Raw genomic sequence first — 27,700 nt, 5'->3', positions numbered from 1 at the left:
CCCCGCTCGCTCTGTCGCTGGCTCAGGCTTCCACTGGCCTTTGTCCACGCCACTGGCACACAACCAAGTTCAGGCTCTCGTGCAGAGACCACTGAGCTGGCATCTCCGCTCGGCCACATACTAGCCATGTTATTATCTTAGACAAATAATCCATCGTTGTTTCCCTCGACCCAACTGCAACATGGAGAGTATCCCCGTCTCGGGGCTGGTGTGAGAGGGGATGTGCTGTTACCTGCAAAGTGCTTAGAGCTGTTTTATTTATAAAGCAACTGCTTTATGAATATGAGATGTTACTACCGTCTGGCCCCCGGAGGCACAGGAGTTTTGAACTTCTGTCCTAGAGCTTTAATATCCTAACGTTCTCTACCACATTATTTTATGATCAAAAAGAAAATGGCATATGGTGAAAGCTAGTCGGATAGAACTTAAGAGTTACCAGACGTTAAAAAAAAAATTACCAGACCTGCCAGACACAAAGGACAAATACATAACTGGGCTTAGATGAGGTACTCAGAATGGGCAAAGTCGTAGAGACAGAGAAAGCAGACTCTCTCTGAGAGGCGCACCAGGGAGGTGGGAATGGGGGCTTACTGTTTAATGTCGCAGTAATTTTAGAGTTTCTCTTGGGGATGATGAAAATTTCTGGAGGTGGGATGTGGTAATGACTGTGCAACAATCTGAATGTTCTTGACACATGGTTAAAGTGTACATTTTGCCATATATATTTTAGCACACCTTTTTTTTAACTAATTATTAGAGGGGCATCTGGCTGGCTCAGCTGGTGGTGCACGTGACTCTTGATCTTGGGGTTGTGAGTTTGAGCCCCACACCGGGTGTAGAGATTACTTAAAAATAAAATCTTAAAAAAGATGAATTATTAGAGCCTACATAATTCAGTCTGCCACTATTTGCTAGAATTAAATTGTTAATGATCTCAGAGACCCCAAATGTACTATAAGTTCATGTTCTCAAAAGCCAGATACTGTATTTCCCATAATAGCTGAGGAAGAAGAGTATTAACTATTTTAACAGCTGTGCTGCACAAGAGTGGGCTTTCTCTCCATTTGGTGGCCTGGTGGGAATGCATCTGCAGCAAATACAGTATGAGGCCAGTGGGATAGACTTTTAATACCTGCCTACAGCAGTCAGGCTGTTCTTCCTTCATTATAAAATGCTCCACACAGATGCCTCTGTCTCTCTCTTCCCTCAACAAATATACAGAATGGGAGGCTTCCTGCCAAGCACTATGTAACTGGCTGCCTTTGAACTGTGGGATGCTGGGGCAACAGTGACAAGAGGTTTTGATCTCCATGCCTGTTCTATAACAGCATTCAAAACACATACACACACACACACACACACACACACATACGAGTCTTGCCAGGCTATAAATCAACATGCACAAGACCATGTCCCAAACCATTTCAATCAGGGTCTTATTTTAAAATTTCAACATGCTGACATCTGTCCTTCATTTTTTAAAAAAAAAGTATGTAAAATATAAGCAAACTTAAAACTCCTTTGAAACTTGAATTTAACCTGCGCGCACACAGTACAACATGTATCTGTAGTCTCTTCCGACTCAGAACCACTGCAAATAGTTACTTCCTGACATTTACAGAGCCGTTTCCTACTAATTTACAACCCCGAGTCAGACAAAGTGGACCTGGCTCTAAGAAGAAACTGCACTACGCTTGCAAATTTCTTAAATAAACCGATATTTTTTTTGGCACAAAGTTTATTTGGTAGGAACGATCCCTTTAAATATTACTGAAAATTCAAAGCCATAGGATATATTTTATCTTTTAGATATTATATTCTGAGTACCAACCCAAACTTGGGGTGGGAGAACTACCTGGTGCCTTGATTTTTACTGACACCTGGTAGCTAGGAGACCCATCACCCAGGGAGCTGCATATCCTATATATAAACCCACAAACGCTGACAGTCATTTTCTCCTGCAGACAGAAAAAGTGTTCCTAAAAAAGAAAAGATCACAAAGTGCACATATATTGGTTTATAGCTCTTAAATCAATGTGTACATCAAATCACAAGAATTTTTATATTCCAGAGATCAAAGGGGGAGAAGATTAATGTTTTTAAAAACAGTAAAAAACAGCTTCAAGTAAAACTGTTGTGGCTTAAGAAATGACTTCTGTCTGTAAACCAGCATGTCAGGGAACCAAAAGGATAGCAATTGGCATTTCTAAGAGTAAAAAATTCGGCTTTCCCTGTCCAGGCTGTATATATAAACCAAACAACAAATATTTATTAAACAAGGTTGAGAAAGTTGCTAAATTCGGGAGACAAAAGAATGGGACCCCAGATATACTGCTGTTATGAACTGAATTGTGTCCCTCCAAAATCCACTATACCTAACTCCCAGTACATCAGAAGGTGAGTTTATTTGGACACGGGGTCTTTATACAGAAGAAATCAAGTTAAAATGAGATCATTAGGGTGGGCCCTACAATATGACTGGTGCCCTTTAAAAAAAAGGATAAATTCGGACAGATACCAAGATGCCAGAGGAAAGATGACATGAAGGCACAGAGAGAAGAGGGTCATTTAAAGCCAAAGAGAGAACTGGGAACAGAACCTCTCTCACAGGCTCGGAAGGGGCCAACACTACTGACACCTTGATCTTGGACCTCCAGCCTTCAGAACTGTGAGACAACACATTTCTGCTGTATAAGCCTCCCAATTGTGGGACTTGTTACAGCAGCCTTCACAAACCAATATAGCTAATCCAGACTAATACAGCTACCAACCGCGTGGCTTAAGACTCAACCAAAGCCAGTCATCAGGGGCCTCTCCTATCAAGTGAACTCAAGACAAGACCCATGTGAGTATCTTGCAAATCTACAAATGGCTATGTAGCTAGTCAGCACTGGGTCAGGCACAGTGGGTTACAGAAGAAATCTAAAACTCTCTCTACCCTCTCCTCCCAAGATATTACCATCTAACTGGCACTTGTATAATATATAATGCACTGCAAATTGACCAGACGGCTATAAATCAAGGCTAAGAATATATTTTTAAAAAATCAAATTCTTTACTTATCAGCCAACAACCAAAAAAACAGAGCCAATTTTTAGGACAGGATTTTTTCCCAGGACAAATGGCAAGTGTGTTATAAAAACTCCCATGTTCTGTGAGGTTTGGGCACATTGGGATGTGTTATCATCTGTCTCACCCCCTTGGGACACAATCTTACTGCAGGAATATGACGTAACTGTCCTGCTTTGTCCTCCAAACAGAATACAATATGCCTTCAATATGTCAGCCTGTTTCATCTCCCTAAATACATAATTGATTTTCAACATTTTATGCTCCAGTTACTGCCCAAAGCAGACTGGGATAAGTTCACATGTCAAATGGTCCTTCCTTTAAAGTACAAAAGGAGTGATCGCAACAATTAACGAACGGTCATTAATTTTTGTGGGAGGAGTCGTTTGGTTACCAACTCTCCAGCTTCTTGCTCACTCACATATATATATCCCTCAAGTATCAGAAAAGATACAGAACTTACACAACGTGGTAAAAAACAGAGCCATATATACCATGAGAAATAACCAAAAAAAAGAGAGAGAGACAGAGACAGAGAGAAAGGAATTTTCTTTATTTAGAACACTGAAAGACTAGCTACTTACATTCCCAATAGAAGCAGAATTAGGACCAATGTCAAACAAAAATTAAAAGCTTAACTTCCCTTAAGAAAAAAAAAGTAGAACTATATATTTAGGTCATTTTATTTTTAACCACAGCCTTCTGAATGACCTGAATATCCCAACATCCACTCTAAGTGACAAGTTTTAGAATTCGTATGAATAATTTAGTTGAGCAAATTTGTTTTACTTGTTGAATAAAAATGCTACTTAAGAAAATGACAAGCCAGTTGCCCACAGTATTTTTCAGTCTGAGTATCTTCCATTACTCTTAGGGGGAAAAAAAGTGTATGATGGGAGAGAACAAACTTAAAAACTGGGTCTCTCGCAAAAAAAGAAATAAATAAAATAATGACAGGATCTCTTGCATAGCAGAGACTTCAACAGCCATGTGGATAAGGGCGGGTTTTGTTTACCTGAATTGTTCAACCTACTCACCATCTCCCAAAAAGACTAGAAGCGCCAAGGTATTTTAAAGTTCCAAAGGCATGCATCTGAGTTCAGTTTCTGAAAGACACTGCTACTAGCACAATGACCAGGATTAGAGCATGGAGTGAACAATACAGGACATGACAGTTTAATTTGACTCCTGCTAAGATGGAAACCAGAGGTGCTGGGCCCCAGCAACAACACAGGTAAATTGTTTTGCTTTGAAATCCAATTTCACTTTTACAAAAGTCAGGATCTCAAGTAGAAGAGAACAATTTGTCCCAAACTCCAGAACGTTGTTGACTTTGGAAAACAGAACAGCATTTAATATGGGGAGGGTGGCAGGGGAGGCAGGGGAACAGGTAGAGGGAGTGGATACCTAGTTCCTGTTTCCCTTCACGGGGAGAGCAGACCTCCAGCCACCATCTGGGTCTCCCCACTGGCCCCCTCACTCACCCCCTCCTAAATGCCCTAGCGACTTATCTAGTCCTTGGGGTTTGGAAACAGACACTAGGGATGGGGACCCAGCCCCTCCCAACTTCCTCTCCTTGGGTGCCAAGCTACTCTCTTAAAGCACATAATCAAAACAGACAGAGGGGAGGAAAAAAACAAAACAAAACTACCACACAATTAAGTCTTCTTAAAATGCTGACTATACGGGTGCAGGCCTCCGGGTCGGGAGCCTCAGTGGTCCAGCGCGACCTGTGAGCCGCCGGGCAAGCCTGCCTGCCGTGGGATTCAGAGTTAGAAAGCTCACCGTTGACACATACGTATGTCCTCTTCCTATTCCCTAGTATCGGTAAAAACGGTGCAGTCTGGGGGCACCTGGGTGGCTCAGTGGGTTAAAGCCTCTGCCTTCAGCTCAGGTCATGATCCCGGGGTCCGGGGATCATCCTTTCCTCTCTCTCTGCCTCTCTGCCTCCCTGTGATTTCTGTCTGTCAAAATAAATAAAATCTTTAAAAAAAAAAAAAAAAACGGTGCAGTCTGAATTCCCAATGTCTTCTTTCCCCTGTCTCTCTGTCAGAACTGGTTCAGAACTCAGACTGACCAGAAAAACTAGGGTGTCACTTCCCCAAATCTGAACAATCCAAAAAATGAGTTTTTCCACTTCTAGGGGTAGAATCTGAGATCTTGCTATCTTTTAAAAAGTCTGTTTTACTTCCAAGTAACCGAGGAGAGAAGAGAACAACCCCAATACCCCAAATGCTGACTTTTTTTCTCATTTCATTAAAAAACTTATGATGAATCACTGTTACTATTATTACCACCATTTCCCTCCATATTCCAGCTCAGCCACTTATTAGTGGGAGCTAATAAGAGTGACCTTGTCCACGTGATTCACAACCATTTGTAAAATGGGAACAGTGATGTCACCAGCTTACGGGGAGGATGTAGAATAAAGAAACGATGAGGATTAAAGGAACTTTTGTACGCAAAGCACCAGGAACATACGCAGTAGTGTTAAATAAATGTCACCTCTCACCCTCGTCTACTCAAAAGAGACACACAATGATCTCTTCTACTTGAGATCATCTCTCTCTAGATTATTCCAATAAACTGCTCTTTTATTTTTAGAGGAGGAACTTGAGACCAAAGTGAACAAGTGATGTACTAAAGGTCACTCGGAAAAAAATTCCAAAGTTTTTCATTCATTTCCACAAACACTTAGTTCTGAATGTTATCCCCTTCCCACATCCTTGAAATAGGGTTTGGCAGATTATAATCTATACACAAGAGCCACACATTCCTATGAATTCCTTCACCGTCCGAACAATGGGTTTATGGGCACCCCTGCCATAGGACAGGCCCTCCCAGGCGCTCCCAAGGCTTCTCATTCAGAGAGGAAGGGCTCGGTTACATTCCTCTAATGAGTAATGTTTCTGGAATCGACATAACTTTTCCTTGATTCACTCCTTTAGTGAGGCCACTTTTCTCAAGGAATTTTCGCAAGAAAAGTGACCTCACTAAATCCTTATTTTATCAACCCCAAATCCTTATTTTATCAGTCTCCAATTCTATCCGTGGCACTGCTAAGTATTTGCCAACTATCACGGTTTCTCAAATTCCCCATTAAGCCACAAACACATCAACCAATAATTTATGAGTGGCTAAGCCTTTTTTATGTAACATTAAGAACAGCAATAGTCACGTTCTTACTAGTCACGTTCTAAAATACTCTATCATTTTTAAAAACTTCTCCAGAGCCGAATGCTGCCAAAGACCAGGTACGTTTAGAAGAAGTTCTCAAGGGAAAAGAAGGTACCCATCAATGGCCCATATCTGCTTTTTCCTCTGGTTCCTTAATATCCGGCTCACCTATTCCCAGAAGAGGCTTTTTACCTCTTTTGTTGTGGAATGTCTCTCCCAAAAATATTACAGTAGTTCCCAGTACAATAGCACCAAGTATTGTATTTGTGGATGATGAATATAATGCATCACGGAAATGCTGTCACATTGTACTTTCCATTCAGTACTAAGTACACAGCTTTGTGCATTCGCAAATGAAAATGACGCTTTGAGCAATCTTTCATTTACTTCCCTGGTCTGCTTATAGTTGTTCAAGAAACAAACAATTTGAATTCTGTATCTGTCTGTAATTCCCCACTTGTCAAAGTAGATCCACCCAGTCCCAAGCATCAGCAGAAAACTAGATGATCATTCTGTCCCAACCATCATCCCAAATAAATTCATATTCGTTACCACTGGTTGGTGTGAGGCATTTACCAATGGTGCCAGGCTGAAGACTTCTACCACAGAATGCCACCTACTACAGCACTCTCCCCAGATGCTCTACTTACTGAGCCAACTAAGTGAGCCTCACTCAGGTCTACTTTTAAGTTTGTTGACTTGATAGTCTCACTTTCCTGTGATCTTTTAAATCAGGAAACAGGTAAGGTATTTGACAATCTTAGAAAATATTAAATTGTGGGAAACTAAGACTAATTCACCGGCAGGTATTTCATAAGGACAACAGTAAGTGCCCGACTCCCCCCTCTACTCCTGGCTTTGCAGAGACCTCAATGGCCCACTCCTAGGGCAACAGTCTTCACCTCCTCCTCACCCCTTTCTCCATCCAGCCTCTTGCCAAGGTCAGGTCTGGTGATTTCATCTTACTGCCACTTTCTCATTTCCAAACTTAACTTCCTTACTACTCCATTCAGGTCTATCCCTTTCAAACAGTTCAAATACCTTTCAAATTTGAGAGCAATTTTGCAAACCTTAGTGTATGCACCATATTTTTTCCCCTCTAACTCAGCAAGGCTGGCATAATCAGTCACGAGGAAGTGATGGGACCATTCTAATGGGAACACTCTAATCCTTGGGAGTTTGGTTTATGACCACCTTACCAACATTTTCAAGCAGATGGCCAGGCACAGCTTTCTGGTTCACTCCGCGAAACATCCTACACTCAATCTGCCTGACAGTTTACCTCTCTGTCAATTTCTCATCCACACCCCACTCCATCTAGCAGACCTTCCTTCAAAAAATACTACGTGCTTTCTCTTCTGGATTACTTTCAGTCTTTCTAAACCAGATCAAAAGTGGAAGGTGCAAGGTGATCTCCTAGATGTAAAAAGAAAACATCAGAGTGTCTAATCATGTTTACTTGTCTGATTCTTTTATTTTATTTTTGTATTTTTTTAAAAGATTTTATTTATTCATTTCAGGAGAGAGAGAGCACAAAGGGGGGAGAAGGGGCAGAGATAGAAGCAGGCTCCCAGCTGAGCAGGGAGCCCAATGCAGGGCTCGATCCCAGGATCTCGGGGTCATGACCCGAGCCAAAGGCAGATGCTTTACCCACTGAACCACCCAGGCACCCCTATTTTTGTTTGTTTTATAATGACTATAATTCATAAACATACAAAATATATAAAATGTTACAGGTATGAGCAAAAAGTAGTTTACTGATAGGATTCTGTGTCAAAAATGTTTAGACTACCAGGTCAAACAATAACACATTCTTCTTCTTTTTTTTTTTTTTTTAAATATTTATTTGACAGAGAGATAGAGAGATCACAAGTAGGCAGAGAGGCAGGCAGAGAGAGGAGGAAGCAGGCTCCCTGCTGAGCAGAGAGCCCAATGCGGGGCTCGATCCCAGGACCCTGAGATCATGACCTGAGCTGAAAGCAGAGGCTTTAATCCACTGAGCCACCCAGGCGCCCCTAACACATTCTTCTAATAAACCTTTCCTGGTGCTGTATGGACTATTCCTACCAAACTACTGTATTCTAGTAGTTTGGCTAAGAAAATATTTTGTATTCATGCAGTGTAACATAATATTCTTATTACTAAAATTAGACCTCACTCTTGGTTTTCCTGTAATATCTCTGAATTATATTTTCTCACCCAACTCTACCTTTTTTTTTTTTTTTAAGTAGCCTTCGTACTCAATATGGGGCTTGAATTCATGACCTTGAGATCAATAACCATATGCTCTACTGACTGAGACAGCTAGGTGACCCTCACTCAGGTCTACTTTTAAGATAAAATTTAAAAAAAATTTTTTCGTTGTTTTACTTCAAAATTAAAACTAAGTGAACAATCAAACATCCTTTAAAAGATAAATGAGACTTAAGGCAAATTTTCAAACACATACAGCTCTTATCAAGGTATAGGCAGTGTTCCAAGTTCTTATTTAATCTTCATAACATTATTATAATTATAAAATTATATGATTAGGTTTATTTTTAATAAAACTAATTATAAAAATTAGTTTTTAATAGATAAACTTTTGTAAAACTCAAGACCTCTCTGTAACCACAGTAAATCATATTTTCAATCAAGAGGTTCTGAAGAGAAACCTTTATTCTCTGTGCCTTCCACTTTCTGTACCTATTGTCAAGGTATCCCAGTTATTAATGGTGTGGCCTCAGGCAGGGAACTTAACCTCTCCATGCCTCAGAATCCTTATCTGTGCTAAATTCATTCGCTGGAGCGCCTCCTCTATGCTGGGCACTATTTTTGGCTGGGGGATATAGCCTGAACAAAAGACAAGATCCTGTTTTCAGAGAGACTTTCAGATAATACCCAGAAGGCACTTGGCCCAGAAGACAACCACTCATTATGTCAGCCATTGTTATTTCCCAAACTGAGGGCTACCTTCATTATTGTTATTTTAGTGCTTATTTTCACTCTAAGGTAAATCCCACTAGCCTTCCTCTATCTGGCCCCCAAGTGTTTCTTAGCCAGAGAAAAAGGACAGAAAAAGGGACAGTTAAATGATTGATCAGAATCTGGCACCAGCAGGTACACAAACTCCCTTCCCTTGCAAAGCTTCCTTATAAAGCTCTATAGATCCAGCCAGCTACTGGGGGTAAAACGTATCACAGGCAGGAACAAGGTTCTACAAAGGACTTTGGATGGAGAGCATCCCGCTGAGCTCAGATCCTCCCAGAACTTTCCAACAATGCTGATGAAAGTCTGTTTACACCTGGAGGTTACAGCCCTCGTAAGGCCGCATCTCTGACAGCTGCAAGATCCGACTGCAGTGCAACTTAATCCCTTCTGATGCCAGCTTCCAGGCTGCCCTTGCAGGACCTGTCATGAGAACAGCTCTTTATTTATTCAAAATTATTATATAAGCCCAGGCCACACTCTCCAAAGTCCCCACTGTTACACAGAAAGCAATGCTCAAGGAGCCTGCCTCACAGCACAGAATCTAAAACCACCAGCAGGAGAATGAAAGAGTTCTGCTGAATCCAATGGCAGCACGTGGAGTGACACACTAACAGCTCTCAGCAGAGCACCTCCCTTACAAACAGCTTGGATCACCTCACAACCACCTCGCTGAACCCAAAGATCTGAGCTAGGCCGCTCTCTGCAGCCCCGGGGTCACCACCGCCCTCAGCCACCACTGAACACAGGATATGCTTTCGGAGGGTCAGGTTACCCTCAAAAACTTCCCGAAGAGCCAGGTGCATCTATTTCCTGATACAAGTATTTCCCACCATCGTGTAAAAAAGAAAGAAAAAAGTTTGGATTTTGCAGGAAAACGTTTGGCTGATCGGCTACCAAGGCACAGAGCTGGCCACGATCTGACCTCCCCTTTAGTATTTGCTCTGTCAGCATGAGAAATACAGCTGAGCCCCCTCACTACCACCAGCTCATCTCCTCCCAGATTCATCCACTAAAATTCACCATCAGGCTGCTGACTTCGGAGTCAACAGGCAGTTGGAAAGAAGCTCAGGAGGAAGTTGAGAAAGGAGGTACAGGCTAAGCCCCATCTCTGCACACTGCACCCCTCTGGCCTCTGCTACACAGGTCTGAGAAGAAACTTCTCCCGACAAAACTACAGATGGCAAGACACCTCCCCTCACAGTCTGCCCTTAGGGGTCCCGACAGTCCCAGCCCCCTTCAGAGACCGGGTCAGGCAGGGTCCGTGTCGGCTGGCCTTCCCACCAACGCTGTCAGAGCTCATGCCTAATCCAGACACGGAAGGGCAGTCCCTGCGTCCAACGTCTCATGGCCATGGTCCTGCTGCTCCCCACTTCACCCAACCTCATCACGTCGCCAAGCGTCTTCCTTACCCCACTTCTTCTTCCACCAACAACCCCACGCCTGCCCTCTCCACCACCTCTGCCTCTGGAACTTTCTTTCCATCGTTCAGTTCCCTAGGGGTTAATGGTAGTAAGGGCTTTGGAGTCAGGAGGATCTGGTAGCGCCTAGCCTCTGCCATTTTCTGCATATATGACCTTGGCCGAGTTGCCTAATCTCTTCAAATTTCAGATTCCTCCTCTGCACAACAGAATTTACCTCATTTCTGAAAGTGAGGATTACATAAAAATACACATAGAGCACTTTGCAAAATCCTTAGCAGACACTCAAGTATGTAATAAGTGCCCGCTCTGTACTGAGAAAATCATAAATGGTCACAATTATCATTTCTCTGTTCACCATCTTATTTTGTATTGTGGTAGAACATACTACCAACATAAAACTTACCATTTGGGCCGTTTTTAAGTGTGCACTTCAGTCGTATTAAGTGCATTCACATTGTTGTGCAACAGTCACCATCATTCATCTCTAGAACTTTCTTAGCTTCCCCAACTGAAATTTTGTGTCCATTAAACACTAACCACCCCTCCAATCCCTCTTCCCACCTTTCACGGGGCCTCTCTCTACCAGGAGGCACTGGCTGAACCCACTTCTCTTACAAACACATGTAAAAAAATTCACCCTCCTTTGAGTTTGTCCCCCCCTCTGAGACTCACAACCCACAGTCATCCCACTCTCCACCCCCATTCTCAGCTGTCACTTATCTGTTTTTGGTAACTTCTCAGACACTAGAAAAAGGAAGGGGGGACTTGATTTACAATTTTCTCTTCCGCCAAAGGTCAGCTCCTAAAGGAAGGAGAGCTTAGGGATTTGGGGGTAGGGGAAGGACACCCTAGGTTAGAATTCCATCATCTATTAATTGTGTGACCTTAACCAATTACCAGTCTTCCCCAGGGCCTCAGTTTCCTCTGAATGGGGATAATAACAGGTCTATCGTCCACAGAGATGTTGTTGAACAGTTTAAACAACATACAGCAGTTCCTAACACACAGCCCTTAGTCACTGACCTGAGTTACCATCACTGTTACTGCACTTGGGCTTCTAATCCTTGGCTCCTGACTCTCGTCAGCCATTCCCAGGACCACACTTCAGAGTCAGAGAGCACAATTCAGTGCTCCAGCATGAAGACCAAATCTGCTATCCTTCCAGTTCTCACGCGCCCTCACTCCCAGGGTACTTGCTCTTTGCTGCCCTGGAGTGTGTCCCCTTTGTCATTTCTTAACAGTGGACCACACCATTGATCATCCAACTCACCCCCCACCCCCTTGCCACCACCCTCCATTCTCTGCAACGCTCTCCTTTTGCTACACCCATGGGAATCAACACCACAACCCATTTCCTCATGCCTAAACGCTAAGCCGGAAATCCCCAAAGAGAAGCCACTCTACGCGCGCAAGGATGCCACTGCACTTGAATGTCTTGGACCCAGAAAGACGCTCAGTGCCCTTTTTTTTAAAGTCCCCTCCCAGTCTCCTTAACAACTATCTCAAACTTATGCTTCTCCTCAACCCTGCTCTAAGAAATGCCCTTCCCTCCCACTTCACCCAGAAAACCAAAGCTGGCAGACTTGACAGGCTTACACCCCAACTTCCTGCCCCTGACCTTACCCACCAGCATCCTTCCCTGGCTTTTCTTTTTGCTTCTTTTCCAAAGTGACCTTTACATGGGTCTCTCCTGAACATCCCACTGCGCTCCATGTTCCCTCCACTTTGTTCCCACACAAAGGTTTACCTTCCAAGTCTCAGCTCTATCCTGTCCACTCAACCCACACCTTACCTGGCCACTCCCAAGCTGTGGCTCAAGAATTACCTCCTCCAGGAAGTCTCCCCTTGCTCCTCCACTGACCGCTTCAATCTTCTACTCACACCTCTGCAAACCACTGTGCCATCTCCTCTGATTGTGCCTCTCCCCGAGAGCAGAGGCCACAAGGTCCCCTGTGAATCCCTGGTGCCCGGCACTCAGGGGTGTCGACAACTTTGAATAAATCCAACGATGGGTACCAGGGACTCTGCCTTCTGCTCTGAAGTGTTTCATTAAATGTTTGATTTAAATGTTTTCTTAAAAACGTCACCAATTAAGATTCACAATCAGCCACTTACATATGGTGCCTTACATCTTCTTCCTCTGATCTAGTCTGAGAAACATCCCCTCCCCCTGCTTTCCCAGAACAAATATTCCTTTGATGAAAGAAAAAAAACAGAAACAAAAACACTACTTCCTCCTCAACCAAAACAGAAAACCCAAAATAGCAAGGCAGATTATGAAAAATATCCAGCTGACACTGGCTTAGGTGGGGATAAGTACAGTTGTCTGCACTTAAGAGGAGAAAGGGAAGTTTACTTTGGATGGCTGTTCAGGGAGGCAGTGATCTTCAAGTACTAAACAAGAAAGCTGACCAAAATAATAAGTCTCAGGTCTATTTATAAGGCAAAGGAGGAAAAGGAAGTGGGTAACTCCAGTGGAAATTTCCTTCCTTTGCCTACTTTTACTTCAGGTATGTCTTCCATACTAATTTCTCAATCCTAACTTACAATGATTCAATTTATAGGAAGTGATTTCGAAGGGCCCAGGGAGCCGCAGATGGATGATACCTCAGGGGCCCATCTGTTGAAGGATGAAAGCTTGGCACACACCATGACATCACCCTGACCTTCCTCAGCAACTTCCTATCCAACAAAATCTAGATGTTTGCTCTGTCAACAAGATATTTGTGTTTGTCCCCTCTGCCTCCGGCTTCGGTTCCTGATTAGTTTAAAAATCATTATGCACCCCAGCTGAATAGGGCTACTGTTAGCAGCTGTAAGGTCCTCTTCTGGGCAAATCCCCAAGTCTGTGGCCTTCAGGGAGTGATTTCTGTCCTTTCCACATAATTACACACTCTCCTGATTGATGAGCTGATCAGTCCTCCTACCCCTGTTCAGAGCTAAAGCCTCCCTCTTCCCGCTATTTATTTTCCCAGGGGACCAGAGAGGAGGGAAGAATGGCATGGGCAGGGAGGCCTTGGACCCTCCCCAAATAAATGCTTAGGCACTATCCATATACCTGAGCGTTTCACACCATCCCATTGCAGAGCCCCCATCCCTTCCCGCTATCCTGAGAGCTGCCTACATCGGTGTGAGGTACTGGAACCACGTGGCAGGAAACCAGCTGCTGTTTCCTGGACGCTCCCAGACCCGACAACGCCCCAGCACCCGCAAGCACAGCTCCATTTCAGTCCAGCATGGCCTCCTAATCACATGCTACTGTGATCACCGCTGGAAAGTGCCGATGTAACCTTACATCCTCTCTAACCGGTCGTCCTCCTCCGTTCTCAAGAGGGCACAACCACAGACATAATGTCAACTGTGAGTGCCCAGTGGGCACTGGATAACAGCCTGGGCAGAAATTACATTCTAAACAGGTTTTGCGATCTTTTCTTGGTGGAGTGGGGGAGGGGGTCACACGTACTGATGTCTGCAACTTACTTTGAAACAGTTTTAAAAATAAGATGGGGGCGCCTGGGTGGCTCAGTTGGTTAAGCGACTGTCTTCGGCTCAGGTCATGATCCCAGCATCCTGGGATCGAGTCCCACATAGGGCTCCCTGCTCCTTGGAGAGTCTGCTTCTCCCTCTGACTTTCTCCCCTCTCATGCTCTCTCTCACTGTCTCTCTCAAATAAATAAATAAAATCTTTAAAAAAATAAAAAGAAGATGGATTGGGGCACCTAGGTGGCTCAGTGGGTTAAAGCCTCTGCCTTCGGCTCAGGTCCTGGGATCAGGCCCCGCGTTGGGCTCTCTGCTCCGCGGGGAGCCTGCTTCCCTGCCTCTCTCTCTGCCTGCTTCTCTGCCTACTTGTGATCTCTGTCTGTCAAATAAATAAATAAAAATCTTAAAAAAAAAATAAAATAAAATGGATTCATGGGTGGATAGGTAACAAAGCAAAGACCACAAAATCCTAATTGTTGAATCAGGGGGAGGGTATGTGGCTGTTCACTGTACATTTCTTTCAACTTTTCTTTACATTTGAATGTTTTCATAATTAAATGTTGGGGGGATTTTAGAATATTTTGAAAAAATTAATCAAATTCCAGACCTCGGGGGTGCCTGGGTGGCTCAATGGGTTAAGCCGCTGCCTTCGGCTCAGGTCATGATCTCAGGGTCCTGGGATCGAGCCCCGCATTGGGCTCTCTGCTCGGCAGGAAGCCTGCTTCTCTCTCTCTCTCTCTCTCTCTCTCTCTCTCTCTCTGTCTGCCTCTCTACCTACCTGTGATCTCTCTCTGTCAAATAAATAAATAAAATCTTTAAAAAAAAAAAAAAATTCCAGACCTCATTTGGGTTTTTCTAGTTCTTCCATAAACATCCTTTTTCTACTCCAGGATCCCACTTTGTAATTACTGATCCTATCTACTTCGTTTTCTCTGTTCTGTCACAGTTTCTCAGTCCTTCCTTGTTTTCCACGACTTTGACAGTTTTGAGGAATACTGATCCAGTACTGTGTATAAAATCCCCAGTTGAGATTTCGTGATGTTTTTCTCATAGTGAGACTGCAGACGAGAGGGGAAACCAGAGAGGTAAAGCGCACTTCTCCTCACATTATAGTAAGGACACATGCTAACAGCATGACTGTCAGTGATGTCAACCTTGATAATTCAGTTAAGCTAGTGTTTGTCGGTTTACTTCACTCTAAGTTTACCTTTCACCCTTTCCACATTGTCTCCTTCAGAAGTGAGTCACTAAAGTCAGCCCCACCCTCCAGGGAAGGAGGGAAATTAAGCCCCAGCTCCTGAAGGAGTAAGAGGAATTAACATAAACTATTTGGAACTCTTCTATGAGGGACTACTCAAAACACCATTTTCCAAAGTTGTCAGGTTCACGCTTTTTGTCCTTCATCCCTTTCAGTGAGGTTTTGTCATATAATTGTAATACAGGTAGATTGTTTTATCAAAGTCTACATTCACCCTGGGACATACGCCGCCATACACACCCCTCTCCAGTTCTTTGTTTTAATTTATATACAGTTCTTGCATAAAATTATTTTTCTTGTCCAGCTGTACTGATGTTTAATTGACCAAAAAAAAAGCTGTAAGATATTTATTGCGCAGGGATGCCTGGGTGGTTCAGTTGGTTGGACGACTGCCTTCGGCTCAGGTCATGATCCGGGAGTCCCGAGATCGAGTCCCACATCGGGCTCCCAGCTCCATGGGAAGTCTGCTTCTCCCTCTGACCTTCTCCTCGCTCATGCTCTCTCTCACTGTCTCTCTCTCAAATAAATAAATAAAATCTTTAAAAAATAAATAAATAAATAAATAAATAAAGATGTTTTTTGCGCACATGGTATTTTGATACATACGCATTATGAAAGGACTACCCCCAAGTTAACATACCCATCATTCCACATATTTACTTTTTTTATTTTTGATGAGAACTTTTAAGTTTAACTTTCTTAGCAAATTTATTTCAATTACATATAAAACAGTATTATCAACTACAGTCACCCTGTTATACACCAGATTCTCAAATTTTACTCCTCTTATAACTGAACGTTTGTCCTATTTTGCCAGAATCTATTCCCCCAACCCCCATCCACTACTTTTCTACTTGCTACGAGTCTGAATTTTTTTTTTCTTTTTAGAAATGATTTCACATATAAATGATACCGTACATTGTTTGTCTTCCTCTGTCTGGCTTATTTCATTTGGCATATTGCCCTCTAGTTTCCTACACGTTGTCACAGACCACGCAATTTCCTTCTGTTTTAGGGCTCAATATTATTCTAGTGTGTTTGTGTGTCTATTTTTTTTCTTTATGCATTCATCCACTAATGGACACTCAGGTTATTTCCATAAGTTCTTTAGTATCTATTTTATATATTGAAATACCTGACACCCTATTAGTATACCTGTTTATTTGATCATTCATACTTTAATATTTAATTCTGAGAGAACCCCACAACAACTAGAACAGTCCCAAACCATGGAGATTACTTGGACAGTAATAAAATAACAGATTCTACAACTTCATTTTTTTAACTACTGTATTAAATTGATTTTAATACAGTTAAATTGTTGGAAGTCTTTCAATAAAACTGTGGAAGGAGAGGGACACCTGGCCAGCTCAGTTGGTGGAGCATGTGACTCCTGATCCCACAGTTTTGAGTTCAAGCCCCACACTGGGCATGGAGCCTACTTTAAAGAAAATTAATTAGGGCGCCTAGGTGGCTCAGTGGATTAAGCCGCTGCCTTCGGCTCAGATCATGATCTCAGGGTCCTGGGATCGAGCCCCACATCAGGCTCTCTGCTCAGCAGAGAGCCTGTTTCCCTCTCTCTCTCTGCCTGCCTCTCTGTCTACTTGTGATCTCTATCTGTCAAATAAATAAATAAATAATATTAAAAAAAAAAAGAAAACTAATTAAAAAAAAAAAAGACCACTAGGGTGGCTCAGTCAGTGAGGCATCTGACTCTTGATTTCAGAGGTCATGATCCCGGGGTTGTAAGACTGAACCCCACACATCAGGCTCCTATTGGGCAGGGGGCCTGCTTAAGATTCTCTCTCTCTCCCTCTAACCCCCCTTCCCTCCCTCCTCCTTCTGGCCCCCTCTACCCTTCTCCCTCTGCCCCTCCCAGCCCCCCAAATTAATTAATTAATTAATTAATTACAACCAAAAGCTGTGGAAGGAGAATGTTCACTGGGGTATTATTTAAAATTCAATAATAAATAGTTTTAAAAATTATGTTATACCTATAGGCTAGAATATGAATGATACACAATCATTTCAAATCACTTATAAAATACATCTTAATATAAAATAACACATACCATGTATATGTAAAACAGCAAACTATATAATAGAAAACATACCAAGTCGTTTAACATACATATCATGTGCATGTATGCCCCTGAAAAGAAAACACTGAAGGAAGGAACACATCAAAAAATTATTTTTTAAGATCCTTTTTATCCCTCCTTTTTTTTTTTTTTTTTTTTTTAGTTAAAAGTAAAGAAGAGAAGACTAATTGCTGTGTGGGAAACCTTATATTGGACCAGACGAAAAGGAAGAAACAAAATCAGGAGCTGTGTCCTAAAAGTCCTCATTGCTTCCAGGTAGGAGATGTAAAGAAAAACAAGCAAAAGTCACAGCTGGTGGGTGCCCACGGGTCAGCCATAATCAAAGATGAGGACAGCGGTGCCTGCGCTAACATGTTTACCGCAGGCAGAAGTACAGAGTGGAAGTGAGCACTGTCTGGGAAGCATCCTGAGAAATGTGGGGTCTGGAGAGAGCCTTCACCGCCAGGAAAGATTTAGTGAGAGGAAGGGGGAGGCAGTGTGAATGCAGACAAGTGTTAGTATGACAACCTATCCAACTGGAAGTTTTCTCTTTATCCCATTCTATAAAGACCCAAGGAAGATCCAAAGCAATTCCAGCCATTTGGGGAGCTTCAGTTTGAAGTATCAGACCCTCTTGCTAGCTGCGCTCTGGCCAAGGGCTTGGGGATGGGTGGGGAGGATTACCCAATAGGATCTCGCTAGCCTGTAGCAGATTTGATAACATTCAAGTGCCTGATAACAGGAGCCTAGCTCCCGGTTTTCAAAGATTAACATTTTTAAGGGCGCCTGGGTGGCTCAGTTGGTTAAACAACTGCCTTCGGCTCAGGTCATGATCCTGGGGTCCTGGGATCGAGTCCTGCATCGGGCTCCTAGTTCCACGGGGAGTCTGCTTCTACTTCTGACCTTCTCCCCTCTCATGCTCTTTCTCACTGTCTCTCTGGCAAAAAAAAAAAGATTAACATTTTTACCCTGGAATTTGCACTTCGTCCCTATAAATCTTGTTTTTGTATTTTAAGATTTTATTTATTGAGAGAAAAAAAGAGAAAGAGAGCACATGGTAGGGGTGGTACAGAGGGAAAGGGAGCAGCAGACCCCCGGCTGAGCAGGGAGCCCAACGTGGAGCTCGATCCTAGGGCCCTGGGATCATGACCTGAGCCGAAGGCAGATGCTTAACCCACTGAGGCACTCAGGGGAACTCGTATCTTGCTTTATAAAAGAAAGTAAGACAAACACTGGTAACTGGTAACCATCCATTACACTGAAAAGTTCAGTGGCAATAATGACCAAATTCCAGCTTGTCCTAACATTTCAGGGTGCAGCACTGGGCCCACCAGCTAGCTAGCCAGCTCCAGCTAGGACCATAGCACACACAGGTGTCAACACAGAGAAAGAACTGTCATCTCAACCGCAAGAGTGGAGAAGGAACTCATATGTGCTGGACATTTAACTGGACAAGGATCAGACATTTCATGCACTGTCTCTCTGTCTTCACAACCAGCAAGGCAAGGATTGGTCTTGGAAATGGTCACTCAGTGTGGAAATGGCAGAACTTCAATTCACTTTGCTCTGTCCAGCTCCCAGCCTTTCATCTTTCTAATGACACTGGTGTCATCTGTTCCAACAAACTGGAAAGCAGACTTAAACATACATTTCGTACCACTCCTTTAAAAAAAAAAAAAAATATATATATATATATATATATATATATATATGAGATCCATTTTCTCCTCAAAATAATAGTTCTTTTATGATATGATTCATATAGAATGCCAAGAATTCAATTTTAAAATCTAAAGTATCTTTTCAAGCCCTAATACAGTAAAGTTGATCAGATATGATCTAGCAAAACAATACTACAAAGCCCTCAAATAAGTCAACTTGATTGTAAGTTGTTTTTCCTAAAGGAATGCAAATCTAAAATATTAAAAACTCAACATTTTTCAATATGAAGATCTCAAATTGAGATATGAACATCTAGACTGATTTTCTTCATTCTCAGTGAAAACGAATGTAGTTTGCATTCTAAAATATACGACCTTGCTCCTTTCTACCCCGTCTCCCCTTCCATTCACTCTCCTCTCCGCACAAACAGATCCTGCTTCTACAGTTAATTACAAAACAATGAATCTATTCTGTGATCTACAAACCATGAAGTAAAAAAAAGGCTAAGACCCACCGATAGTTTAACCTCCACTGTACTGAGACAGAAACTTCCCTTGAAAGTTTAAACTAGATTAAGTCAAATATACTAGAGTTACTTTGCCCAAACCACCTGAAAAGTTTTTCATATTGGGGTGCCTGGGTGGCTCAGTGGGTTAAAGCCCCTGCCTTCGGCTCAGGTCATGATCCCAGAGTCCTGGGATCGAGCCCCACATCCGGCTCTCTGCTCCGCAGGGAGCCTGCTTCCTCCTGTCTGCCTGCCTCTCTGCCTACTTGTGATCTCTATCTGTCAAATAAATAAATAAAATCTTTAAAAAAAAAAAGTTTTTCATATTAAAATGATTTAATTCGGGGCGCCTGGGTGGCTCAGTGAGTTATGCCTCTGCCTTCCGCTCAGGTCATGATCCCGGGGTCCTGGGATGTAGCCCCTCCTCGGGCTCTCTGCTCGGCAGGAGGCCTGTTTCCTCCTCTCTCTCTGCCTGCCTCTCTGCCTACTTGTGATCTCTCTTTCTCTGTCAAATAAATAAAATCTTAAAAAAAAAAAAAAAGATTTAATTCCTTCAGCACCCTTTAAATGATTAAGAGTGATAATGTCAAACACACAGTTGATGTTTGAATCATCACTACCAAACCAGCACACTCATTCGCGCAGGAGACACCAAATGCTATTTGTTATGGAGGAAACACAAGTCAGGACAAAAGACAATTCCTTCTCTCTAGACAAACCAAGAGAGAGCTTTAGTAACCACGTTTTTAAAATTTTAAGAAGAAAATTTTAATTTGGAGCAGCCGGTGGCTCAGTCAGCTAAGCGTCCAACTCTTGATTTCAGCTCAGGTCACGATCTCAGGGTGGGGAGATCCAGACCCCGTGCTGGGCTCTGCTGAGCATGGAGTCTGCTTAAGATTTGCTCTCTCTCGGGACGCCTGGGTGGCTCAGTTGGTTAAGCAGCTGCCTTCGGCTCAGGTCATGATCCCAGCGTCCTGGGATCGAGTCCCACATCAGGCCCCTTGCTCCGCAGGGAGCCTGCTTCTCCCTCTGACTCTGCCTTCCACTCTGTCTGCCTGTGCTCGCTCTCGCTCTCTCTCTGACAAATAAATAAATAAAATCTTTAAAAAAAAAAAAGATTTGCTCTCTCTCCCACTCTGCCCCTCTCGCCCGCCTCCCCTGCTTGGGCACACATGCTTTCTCTCAAAAAACATAATAAAACAATAAAAATAAAATGTGCGGATCCCAGGGTGAAGCATGTAAATGGTTCCTCTATTAGGAAAAAATAGTATAGAACTGATTTTTTAAAATAGGGCAGGCTGTTCAATCCTATCACCCAAAGATCTTCCAGACTTTTTTCTACCTTCACAATCCATTTAAATGGGGCTACAAGCTACACACAGTAGACCCTCAAAGGTGTCAGTTAAATAATGCACACTTTCAAGAAAAAAAGCACTAGTGCGATTATGGCATGCATACTATTCTACAGCCTGTTTTTCAACTTAACAGCGGAAAGAAGACATCTTCTCACATCCCCCCATTCAGTTCCCTCTCAGTCTTCACAAAGCTGCTTATTATTCCACTGTATGGGTCACCAAGTTTATCACCAAGCTCCTTTTGAGATAAATATTTGGTTTCCCCACTTTTTTGCTATTAACCAATATTGCATTGAATACCCACGTAATATAACTTTATGTATTTATAAAATTATCTTCTGGGGCGCCTGGGCGGCTCAGTGGGTTAAGCCTCTGCCTTCAGCTCAGGTCATGATCTCAGGGTCCTGGGATCAAGTCCCACATCGGGCTCTCTGCTCAGCAGGGAGACTTCTAATCCCCGCTCTCTCTCTGCCTACCTCTCTGCCTACTTGTGAATTCTCTCTCTGTCAAATAAATAAATTTTTAAAAAAATTATCTTCTTAGCATAAATTTCTAGAGCTAGAATTTCTAGGTCAAAGAGCTGGCATATTGTAAATTTGCACATTGAAAGATTGCCCTCCAGAAGAGTTATCCCCATTTATTCCCCCAACACTGTAGACTACTCATTTCCCAATTACCCTTACAAACACTGGTTATTCTTTTTCACCAAACCATGAGAAGAAAAAGTTATATTAGCATTGAATAAGTCCCTAGCATGTGCCAGGCACCATCTTAAAAGCTTTATGTGTACTATGATAGCCCTGTGGAGGTAGGCACCCACACACACTTTAGATCTACTTAACTAATTATAAACTAATGCCCAGAGATGTTAAGTAACTTGCCCAAGGTCACACAGCTTGTCAAAGAGGCTGCTGGGGTTTGAACCAATTTCACCCATTGCCAGAACACACCAGAGCAATTAAATTTTTCAAAAAGGTCAAAATCCTCTTCACTCATTCTAAATGGAACCCCACCATCTCTTTTCCCAGCAAAACCTACTGAAAATTCTGATTTCAGTAATAGTGGGAAAATGGCTGAGGTCAGGAGAAGTGAATTCAAGTTTGAGTTCAGCTACTTACAGGTTGCTGCTATGTGAGTTTGAGGACTGCATAACCCAAATCTCTTTCTTTGGCTGAAAACTGCACGTATCTCCCTTCTTGCCCTTAAAATGCTGTTGTAAAGCCCAAAAGGAACAACCATTCCTTCAAAACTACTTGCTGAGTCCTTTCCCCATGCCCTGCAGTCTGGTAACAAAGGGGCATCGTAGCTCTGAGGATATAGTTAGAGATGAACATCAACCCAGAAAACCAGCACACCTGTGATAGCATGTAAGCATGAGTAAGTCACAGGGGCCACAGAGAAAGGAACCACCTCATCCCCCACCCCCCCCAAAAAAGTAGGTTTTCAAGAAGATAAGGAGAACAATTACACAACGCTCAGCAAAACACATGAAATCATATAAAAAGAGAAGTCCATTAAGTAAATGTGCATTTGCGTTGTATTTTTCACAAAGGCTCATATACAAAGAATGGACGGGAATAAAACCACGGATGTTGCATTAAAGAAGTAATATTCTCCTTTTCCAAACTTTACAGAGCATCATCTAACATGTACAGTTCTTAAAACATTTTAATTGCTGTGAAAGTACAGAGGAAAGTGATTAATTCTGACTGAAGTAATGTATGTGGAAGCGGAACACTCTAAATGAATGGGATTATTGTCAGAGCATGAAATAATTTAGCATTCTGCATAATAGCCTTATAGAGCAGCAGCCCACATTATTTTTACACTGCTGCTTGGTTTCTGCCTCACCTGATAAAGTACAACACTGGTCATTTCTTTACAGTATTTTCCTTCTTTAAAGAAATCCATGCATGTGGAAAAATGGACAAGTGGTACGAAAGGGTCTTCAGTAAAATGGATGACTGTCCTGCATCCGTCAGAAAGAAAATCGTGGCTTATATATACAGATATGTACTTCCAAAGACACCCTGTGCATATATATCTTTTTCATTTAAAAATATTCTTAGAAGTTTTTCCTTAAGAGCACATATAAACTGACCTCATTCTGTTAACACCAGCAGATCACTCTCTCCTACAGTTGCGCACTAATCTATTTAATTCAGACCGTGTGCTATAAAAATGCCCAACAATGCTATTAAACACTATTTATGTAACTCTTTTTCCTTACATTTTGATTTTCCATCCTAGCAAATTTTACATCTAAGTTTCTCAGCAAAGGCCACCAGGCTCTCCAGGCTCCGTTCCCAGGACCTCCTGCTTCCCACCAAACCCAGGCTGCGTACAGTTCTCTTAAACACTCCATGCCTTGCTCATGCTATTGCTCTAACAACAACCCATCCCACCTTCCTTTGCTTGCTTAATTCTTACTCAGTCCTTCAAGAGAGGGCTTAGGTATAACCTGCTTCCAGAAAGCAAGGATTTCCCAATCCTCAGGGCAGAGGAAATGCTCCCATGCGTGGCTGCCCCCACAGCCTATCCTCCCTCAGAATAAATTTGTGCAAATCAAACCCAGTCACTAGATTTTAAATGTCTCTGGGAAAGAAAACATTGCATTAATCTTTGCGCCTGCCAGAGTTTAGCACAGTATCTGGCACACTGAATCAAGCCAGGACGAGAAAGGAAGCTCCGAAACACATACTAGCGTGTAAAACCCTCCTCTAGATGTAGCACACAAACACTACTCCTCCCTAACCAGCTTACAGATGAAGAAACCAACCATAACCAGCTTACAGATGAAGAAACCAAGGCCCTAAAGTTAAGAAACCTGTCTAAAAGCGTTAAGGGGTGGGGCGCCTGGGTGGCTCAGTGGGTTAAAGCTTCTGCCTTCGGCTGGAGTCATGATCCCAGGGTTCTGGGATAGTGCCCCATATCTGGCTCTCTGCTCGGCAGGGGGCCTGCTTCCTCCTCTCTCTCTCTCTCTCTCTCTCTCTCTGCCTGCCTCTCAGCCTTCTTGTGATCTCTGTCAAATAAATAAATAAAATCTTTAAAAATAAAACAAAATAAAAGCATTAAGGGGAGCGAAAATTTGAGAGCAAGTCTACTTTACTCCAGAATCACTGATCTCTCCATTCAGCAGTTAGCCACACGTTCTGATCCTGAAAGTTCATTTGAGGAGGTCAACTAGGCAGTCCTGAAGGGTAGGACACCTTCATAACTGTTGTGGGTAACCCAAATCCCCCCCTGAAAGTCAGCCAAAAGCAACCTAGAATGCAGGACCAAAATAGCAGAAAGCAAAAAGGAGGTCATCAACAAGCAAATCTCACCTACAGCATTCACGAATGTGCACGTTGCACACTCAGGCAGGGTCTTTGAGGAGCCATTCACAATAAAGAGGACAAGCCTAAGTAAGCAGCCGTGATATCCCCGCGTAATCCCACCAGCTCACTCTCCCAGCGAGCACTCCTCCTCTCTCCCCACCCCCAACCAAGCCGTATCCACAGTCCCCATAACCACTGACTAAAACCGACCTCTGGGCCTGCACCCATAAAGGATTTAAAAGCTGACCAGTTCTGCAGAGAATGAGCCACCCCTGGAAAGGGCCATGGGTGGGTGAGAGGCAGGACAGAGAGCAGCTTGCAGGAGCAGGCACCAGAGTCCTCCTGGAAACCTGCCAGGAGGCCCCAGGGCCAAGGACGGACCCTCATCGGCAAGCTGAGCAAAGACTGCCCACTCCCACGGCCTCTAAGGGTATGAAATCGGACTATCTAAGAATAACCACAGACCCCAGAGCCTGGCACCGAGTCAGAGATTGCACAAACCAATCAGAGAACAAGTGGCTCCCCTTCTATGCTTTCCACCAGGACAGGGATTAGAATATGGGACAGAGAAGTCCTATAAGGAGCACAGAAAGTAGGAGTGGCATTTAGCAAAGGTGGAAACACAAGATGAGGCTGCTCCTCCCTCCCACACAGGAGAAAAATGAACCACTCAGCAGCAAGCAGTTAATGAACCCAAACCTTACTTCCTCAGAGAGAAAAAGCAGCAGAAATTGTCCCAATGGTAACCAGACATCAACGCAAAAGACACACAGGCTGAAAATAAAACCTAAAAAACCCTTTTTCTCCTATTATCAGCCACAACCAAACAAGAATGCCTACCTCTTTAGGCAAGGTAGGATACGGTAGGTAATGGTTCAAAAGAAATGCACTGCATGGTCAGCCCTCAGTACGTGGCCAAGTGGAAGAAGCAGGCGCTGAAGACTTGTTGGATGAAACAGATTCCCGAGTCTCACACTCCCTCCCAGGATTAAGGGCGTAAGGCTGGGTTTAGGCCTGGGTGTTTGGACCTGATGTCACTCAATTCCCAAAACAACCTTCAAGAGTACTCACATTCCCAAGTCTTGGAATAATCCAAATAACTAAAAAACAGCCTTGGCAAAATTAAATATGAATGTCTGAACATTGCTAAAAAGAAGCAGTTTTCCAAGGTGTTGGTTCTTACCAGAGATCAACATCATGTTATATAAGGAGCTATTGAAAGGCCCCGAAAAAAGTAAAGTGAAAAGACAGCCTGAGCCACACAGAGCCAAACATTCTCAACAGTCCAGTCCTGTTGCCACCTGCCTGGCTCACTCCAGGATCCCAGAATCCTGAAAGAAACGCAGACTGCCAACCCTCACTCCAGACCAACAGAAACATCAACAGGCACGGGCTGGAAAGGGCCCTTCGGATTAAGTGCAGTGCAGCACTGTTTAGGACTGGGGCTCAGGAGGAAGGGCTCATTACTCATCTCCTCCTGTAGAAGTTCTAGTCCAGGCCTACCTGAAGGACTTCAAGGAGTTCCCACAGGGAGGATAGGATGTCCTCCAAGAACCAAACTTCCAACTGGCCATAGGGAATTTTCAAAAGGGTATCCCCGAGGGGCCCTAAACCCTGCCCCACACCTCCTCAGCAAGGCCCTGGTCATGGCTATCACCCATTGTGCACACACACCTTGCCACCTTGCCTGGAAACAGCTTTGCCATCTACCTTGAGTCAGCGGCTAAGAAGTCCTACTCTGTTCTGGGATCGGCCTCCACTCTGCTGCAAAAATCATCTCCCAGGCTCACCCTCCTCTGCGTTCTCATTCCCTCTGCTGTGAAAGCACGGTGGCACAGGGCTGTCGACCCGAGCACATCTTAGTGGAGCCAGGGTACTTTAAGCCCCTTTCCTTCTCTGCAAAATGAGGGTGAGGACAGCCGCACTCCATGAAAAGTGCTCTGCAGCAATGACATGAGCGAATGCACAACAGAAGGTACTGAACTGACACTGGGACTCTTCCTCCTCCTAGCGCAGGCCCCAAACATCATCTCTCACCTGACCTACTTCAAAAGCCTCATAACAGGGAGCCCTGCTGCCCATCTGTGCCCGAGCCAGTCTCTCCGCCACGCCGCCGCCTGAGCTTTTCTCCCGAAACATAGCTGATTACATCATCTCCCTGCTTTCAAAACCTGTGACAGCTATCACTTGCTTTACAGGATCAAATCCATACTTCTCTGCCTAGCATGCAAGGCCTTCTGCAATCTGGCCCTTTCCTCCCTGCCACGGTACCCAAATGCCAAGCACCATCTGTTCTAGTAACAGTACCCCAAACATGACTTGTATTTTCACGCCTCCCTGCCTCTGCTGCTCCTGCCCCCTCCCAGACAGCCCCTCACCCCCTACCCTGCCTGGCAAGGTATAACGCACCCTTCACCCTCTCCCTGAAGTCCTCCCTGACCACCAACTCCCCTTTTTCTTCCTCCTCCTTCTTCCTCTGCCCCTCCTTCTCTACTGTCCTGCTGCACACCTGCCTTCTATCACTGATACTATGCATGCACTTGTCTCCTTGGATTGAGGCAGAGCTGGGCCTTGACCTCAGAAGGGCGCAATGGACCGCCCTCGAGAAATATTTGTTGGAAAAATTATTACAAGACTTCCACCAAATGAAAATAGTTTCTAATTTGTTAAACAGTTAACATCTTCATGGTCCCTTCTTACTTCTAAAACTCATAAGGATATTATATTCCTTGAGCTAGCTAAGATTGCTCTTTTTTTTTTTTTTTAAAGATTTTATTTATTCATTTGACACAGAGAGATCACAAGTAGGCAGAGAGGCAGGCAGAGAGAGAGAGAGAGGAGGAAGCAGGCTCCCCGCGGAGCAGAGAACCCGACGCGGGACTCGATCCCAGGACCCTGAGATCATGACCTGAGCCGAAGGCAGCGGCTTAACCCACTGAGCCACCCAGGCGCCCTAAGATTGCTCTTAATAAAGGAAGCAAAAAAGCCCTGTGAAGGTGAAATGCCTTTGCAAGTTCCAACTGCTTGGAACTCAATCACTGACCCTCTAGAAATGACATCTCCTCCCTTTTTCCATGATGGGAGAGGGGAATCACGCTCTCTGATTCTTTCCGGCTTGACTTTCGGTATGTGGAGCTGGACAGCTTAAGGGGTCCCTCTTGCTTAAATAAAACATTTCAGAAAGGAAGGGATAAACAAAACTGTTACTTAATGGTAGTGGGAAAAGTATAACAAGTTCGAGTGCACAGGACTTGAGTGCCCTTAAGGAATCAGGTTCCTTTCTCAGAGAACAGGTGCTGCCTGGGCGGAGAGCACTGTGAGCCCTTGTCTTAGAAAACACAGGTCCCAAGACTCAGGAACAGCTTATTGGAGGAGACTTCTTGGTTTACCCAAAATCCCAAG

General features: G+C 43.6%; 1 protein-coding gene across 8 annotated transcripts in view; it reads right to left on the bottom strand.

The window, feature by feature from the left end:
- Positions 1 to 27,700, bottom strand: part of TANC1 (tetratricopeptide repeat, ankyrin repeat and coiled-coil containing 1) — a 232,017-nt gene that overhangs the window by 190,272 nt on the left and 14,045 nt on the right. The window contains exon 1 of one of the 8 annotated variants that reach the window (XM_032355652.1): positions 12,430 to 12,741. The exons of the other annotated variants lie outside the window; for them this stretch is intronic. The gene's annotated coding sequence lies outside the window, so the exon portion shown is untranslated. Of the gene's footprint in view, positions 1 to 12,429; positions 12,742 to 27,700 lie in introns of those variants that run through there. 8 annotated transcript variants of the gene reach the window in all.

Source organism: Mustela erminea, chromosome 8, assembly GCF_009829155.1.
Source record: "Mustela erminea isolate mMusErm1 chromosome 8, mMusErm1.Pri, whole genome shotgun sequence".
Taxonomy (NCBI): domain Eukaryota; kingdom Metazoa; phylum Chordata; class Mammalia; order Carnivora; family Mustelidae; genus Mustela; species Mustela erminea.
This window is presented reverse-complemented; position numbering and strand designations above follow the sequence as displayed.